At 40.8% G+C, this 6,141-nt stretch overlaps 1 pseudogene; it reads left to right on the top strand.

Moving 5' to 3' along the window:
• The first annotated feature begins 1,841 nt into the window (after window positions 1–1,841).
• On the top strand, window positions 1,842–2,394 carry LOC104276030 (annotated as a pseudogene).
• Window positions 2,395–6,141: the final 3,747 nt, after the last annotated feature.

Here is a 6,141-nt window from a genome sequence, read left to right as displayed (position 1 = left end):
CCCTACAAGCACACCAATCATTACATAAGCTTAAGGCTGCCACTACTGTTGAATTTGTGTATAAATAACCGAGATATATACTACCTTGTAGCCAAACAGTAGTCAAAACTATATCTGCTGAGAAATGTAAAGAAAGACTATGTACAAGAGCCTAATATTTCAAAAATAAAGAAGAGAGAGAGAAAAAAAAAAGCCAGGAAATCTCCAGGGTTTTTTTTCTCCTATCATTCTCGCCCACATAGAAGAAAAATTGTGAACCTTTGGGGAAAACGTGACAGAACACTCCTTATGTCACAGTAACCTAACTCTGGAGCTCCTTGCTAAAAGGAATGGGAATGGCAAAAAATGACGTGGACTCAAGAGAAGGGACAAGCATTGGCGGAAGAGGTTTGTTGAGGTTTGGCACATCAGGCTCAGGAAATTCCTGAGACAAGAACAGTTGGAGGCTGGGAGAGTTTGGGGGGAGTATTGTACGTGCTTGTCCTTACTCTCCCCTAAGTGGTTGCTTCTGGATACCAGAATTAACTCTCGGTCTGAGCTCTCATAGCCCTTCTTAAGTTCCCATGACGCAAAGCAATGGAGTGGGGTGAGAAGCCCCCCTATTCCCTTGCAGGATATGATCACAGCTTGGTGCTTCCCATTACACATTGCTAGGGGACTGGTGCTGGGGGACTGGAAGGTCAGAGTAAGGCAAGGCTTAAGTCTTTTCCCGTCCCAGCTGCACACGTCTCTCCCTCACATTCCCATTCACAGTGGCTGGGGGCCAGATGTCAAACCAGGCCTCTTAGTAGATCTCCACCAGGAGAATTGCTCTGTTGTCTTTTTTGTGGCATGCACTGTGGTGGCAAGAGAAATCATAGATAGAAACTGAGTCCTGTGTAATTATTTTTTTAGGTGAGTTCTTTCATAAAAGTCTAAAACTTTCCATTTGTTTCAAAAAAAGTGCCATCCCGGGATGCTTCTTCAGTAATGGCAAGGTCAGAGAGTCCCACTTCAGCCTGTAGGCTTATACTAGGTACAAAAGCCTGTCCTACCCCATCTACCAGCAAAATCTGGTGAGATGGGATATGCCATTCACAACTGAGTGAGTGTGAAAAAGACTAAGATGCTGTTTACTGAGAAAATGTTTCTCTTCTAAGCACCACAGCCCATAAAGTCATGACTGATTTCAAGCTGGGAGCATAATAGTAGCTCTGTTCCTTCTCTTTGTCTAAGATCTTTTGCATCTGTGCTCTTCCTGGAAATTAGCTTATAGCTGAAAAATCTATTTTCTTTCCAGTTCCTGTATTCGTTTCCAATAGGTTTCTTACCACGAAATTCGTGGTCAGAGGAGCAAAGGCCCACTATCTCCTTGAAAACTGTCCAGATCGTCCAGTAGTACTGTGTGATTTCAGTTTGTAATTTTCGGTAATGCCTTTTCTTATAGAAACTTTAAGTCAGATCAAAGAGCAGAGAACATATCCACTGAAGGACAGGCCTGAATCTGTCAGAACACGCTGAAAAAGGCCTAGAAGGGAAGATAAAAATGTTATGTTCTGCAGTAAAAGTTATGTTCAGCAGTATGACTTGCCAGCATGGGCATGCAGGACTTGTCATGTGAGCTTACTGGGTTGAAGGGTGCCCCACAGGAGGTCCTTTCTGTACCCACACATGCAGTCTAGAAGCACATTTGATGTGCACAAGCAGAAGTGGTGTCTGGCTCCACATCAAACTCACAGCTAGACCAAGGCACGCTCAGGAAAGAACTGCTCTGCGTGGGCACCTGATGTCATAGAATCATAGATTAACGGTTGGAAGGGACCTCAAGGATCATCTAGTCCAGTTCTTGGGTGGTGGCAGCCATGAAGGTGCAGATGACGCCGCTGCAGGCCTGGAAGGATTTCTTCCCGTTTCAATCATTTTGCCCCACCTGACTTCAATGACATCTCAAAATGGAAAAAACGGATGGTCAAGAACCTGCACTACTACCAGACCAACAGATCATGGATGCCACTGTAGTCTCCATCATGGGATTTCTGAGTCTTCTGAATATGCTTATTGGTGGTACTGTGGTGGTGCTGCTATTCATGAAGTTTGTGTGAGTACTGGACAACGAGGATATGTTCCACAGGCTGAAGAAGCAGTATCCAATCATGTTTGTAGTGGCCATCATGCTGTCTAGCCATTTCTTATCGGGAAACTGTTATGGTGTTCTTGTTTGGGATCATGCTTCCTCTCCTCTTGATATTTGTCCATGCTTCTCTGAGGCTCCGGAACATGATGAACAAGCTGGAGAACAAGATGGAAAGAGTAGACTTGAAGATGACCCCAGCGGGCATCATACTGGGTGATCTAACACAGCAAGAGGATAGGATCAACAAACTGGCTGACTGCATATCTGAAGTGAAGGAGTAAGCAGCTGCAACAGAGCATTTTTACCTTTTGCAGGAGTGTAGTTGCCATTTACTATTGTTCAAGCTTGCTTTCAGTTTGTGCAGAAAACAGGAAGTGACCGTGGTACAGATTAATAGTTGCAGGATAGAGATATTTTAGGGTCTTCTGGGGTCCTTCAAGAACATAAAAGCAACACTTTTCTATTGTATGTCCCACTGCCTGGACTTGCAATCTGTACAGTCTCCCTTGCTGGGTCCCCTGCTACCATGGAGGTGGCTTTGGTTTGGAGTTAATTACATGTGACTGGATCAAATACTTCACACTGTACTTGTTTCTAGCACAGACTGAGTTGGGCTCAGCAGTTTGAGATACTAAACCTTTGACAATCCAGGTATCTTTTGCTTTGTGTGCAACAAAATCAGAACAGAAGTTTATTTCATGTGGTAGCTGAAGGCCCAATATTTAATGCTGCCAGACTTTGTTTTCTTTCAGACAAACTGAAAACTCAATTTTCTCTTTGTAGTTTTCATAGGAGCATATTAAATAAACTTCCTCTTTTCATCAGTGACTCACCCCTGGAAAGGCTATTTCACAAATAATGTCTCCATTCCAAAGGAAACAAGATGTTCCCTCTTACATTACTCAAGTAGATTCAGATAAACTAAAATATATTGAGTCAAAAGCTTTCAAAATGCATTAGATACATAGCCCAGAGACAGTTAGCTTTTAATCAAATAGTTTTCTGATATAAATTGCTGCCTTTTAATGAAATCACTCAAGCCAAATACTAAAACTGACTAGAAATTCTGGCTGCCTGGCTGGAGACACCTTACAATCACATGGAGTCTGTAAGTTCATACCCCTCTTGTGGTGTCTAATGTTGGTCACACAAAATATCTATATTCTTTTCTTACAATCTTGCTCATACAGAATGCAACTAACAGGGTTAGACAGAAACTAATACAGTTCTACACAAATTCTTTCAGCAGTTGAAGGCTGGTCTAAATCAGAATATCTCCAATTTGAGACTGCTAACATTGAGACATTTTTTCAAGTCTCCAGCTGCAGATTTTATATAAATTAGTATCTGTTTTCTGCTATGTGAACTTAAGGATTTCCTGGAGATGTGAATAAGGAGATGATATGGGTACTTTCATCAGAAATGATTACTATATGGGTCTGAAAAACACTCAGGCCTTTCTTGCTGAAGAAAACCAAAATCATATCTTTTAGCAAAGAGAAAAGAAAGAAAAACTTTCATAAGAAACAAAATATCTCACTGGCAGTGTCTAGTATAACATAAGAAAATGCAAAACTGTCATCTGTCACAGGTAGAACGTATTTGACAAAGACTTTTCTGGGGAATATTTCTAAAAGGCAGCACTCATTAAAGTATTTAGTGCTTCCAGTATTACAAGTGACCAGGAACCTCTTCAGCTAAAGGAGAATCCATTAGAGCCAAGGAGCTTTCTCAGATCTGGCTACCATGGGTGAAGAAAAAGGACCAATAACTCCAATATTACATTGAGAGATAAAATAATTTATTTTTTTTCCCAGAGAGTTGGTGGAGGTTCCATCCCTGGAGGCATTCAAAGTCAGGCCTTATTAGGCTCTGCTCACTGCAGGAGGGTTGTGCTAGATGGCCATTAAAGATCCCTTCCAACCCAACACATTCTATGATTCTATTCTATGATTGTAAAATTAAAACATTATCAGAGTCTTCTTCATGAAAACTCCAGGACTATCTTACTGTTAGCAGTGTAAGAACTCCCCTCTGATATATTATCTGCAAATAGGCTTTCCAAGAATGCTTCATGCCAAGAAGGGATAATTCCATTGCTATCTGTGGAAAGCTTTGTGCTCTTAGGCTTTGGTTGGGTATTTATGGACACTGTTCCTGTTACAGATAACAAGTGCAGCAAATATTCAAAGGGAATAAGACAAGAGATAGGCAAGTGTAGAAATTACAAAACCAAACAAGAGTCCATACCTATGCAAGACTTTCCAGTGCCGAGATGTATATAAATGACTTTAAACTAATCTGAGCTCTGCCTGCAGATTAAAGAAATAATTGCTGGTATAAACAGTTATTTCTCTCTTTCTGTTATCATGTCTGGATTTTCTTACTTTCAGAGGCCTGAAATCAGACTGTAAACATCACTTCCTCACATTTGCATAAATTATCAGAGACAGATTAGCATATTCACTCATCTTAGGGATAAGAGAAACTATCATGACCTCTGGCATGGTCAATGTGTTCAGTCTCATCCAGTAACTTTTGCTTAAAGCCAAAAAAAAGGGTGATCGAACACAGGCACATCTTTCTGTCACAGATGCCCCATTTTGGTTTTCTTTACCAACATTTTATCAGACCTAGATTATTCTGATTTGATTAAGAGACCCTTTTGGAAAATATTTTTCAACTAGGCTGCTTTCATAGACTTTATCTATTCTCAGTTCATGCTTTTGGGAGGCACTTTCTCCCACTATGTATCCTCCCTACCTTGAATACGTAATTTAATCTAATACATAAAAACCACCCTAGCAGTGACATTCAGTTGTACAGCAGTCTCCAACTCCTAGAACAGATATTCTAGACACTCAAATAATAACCATAATCACAGTCATGATTCACCACTTCTTTCCCAAAACTACATGGATAGCTTTGCTTCCCCTGTGTGAGATGTCATCGCTGCAGAGAGTGGGAAATTTTGATATCTTTCAAGGTACTCACAAAATTATGTCACTTGTTTCATTAAAAAGCAGATTTTCACTGTGATCTGGTATGTTTGCAGGGTTGGGGGAGCAGATAGCATAGTTGTGCTTTTCCATTGCCTCCTCCTTGACATTCTTCCGCAGCTTTTTTTTTAGAGTGATTAGTATAAATTAATAATGTTGCTCTGTCCCTTTGCTAGTCTAACACACTCCAGAGCAATAAGCATAAACAACCTGTGGGGTCTGAGAGACTGAGAGGAGGACTGTCCACAATCGGCAAGTTGCTGCAATGTCTGAGGTTAAAGATTGCTTTGTTTGAATTCTAGCACAGCTCTTTGGCTCAAATCTGGAAGACACTTGAATGCTTCACTACCGGGCGCATCAGAGGGAGTTAGGTACTCGAATTCCTTGCCATCTGCTCCTTTAGTGATTTGCAGCAGCATGTGATACCATTATAAACACACAGGATTTAACAGCAAACATTTAACACCATTTAACAGCAGAATGAAGTAAAGGCTTCCCAAGGAAAGCAGGCTACTGTCAGGCCCCTACTGCATAATCCTAGCCTAGCAGGATGAACTTATCTCTCAGGGATCAAGTTCCAATCTCTCACCTTAAATATAGGATTAAGTCAGTGCCAAATATTTAATGTAGCAAGAAACACCATAGCCTAAAAGGGCTGATACTAATGCCACTGGTGCCAGTGATAACATGCTTGTTGTTTTCAGCTGATGCAAATCAAAGCCAAAACTCAAAACTTCTGAAGAAAATTCAGTATGCCACTTTTGCAAAACTAACTTTCCTTTTATCTGCCCATTGGTATAAACAGAGTCTTCTAAATAATACATCAGGATAATGAATCCAACAATGGCTAGACATAGCCACAATTATCACATCCAGTCCAGACTTGACCAGGAATTTCTTCTGACCAACACAGTGTTTGAGTCTCCAAAGGAAATGGCAGAAAAGTAGTTTTAATGTTAACACAGACTCTGCTGGTTACAGTTCAATTCATACAGTGATACTCTGCTGAAGTTTTTGAGACCTGCTACT

Source organism: Apaloderma vittatum, unplaced genomic scaffold (assembly GCF_000703405.1).
Source record: "Apaloderma vittatum isolate BGI_N311 unplaced genomic scaffold, ASM70340v1 scaffold18316, whole genome shotgun sequence".
NCBI classification, from domain to species: domain Eukaryota; kingdom Metazoa; phylum Chordata; class Aves; order Trogoniformes; family Trogonidae; genus Apaloderma; species Apaloderma vittatum.
Note: the sequence above shows the minus strand (reverse complement) of the source record. Positions and strands in the feature narration are given on the sequence as shown.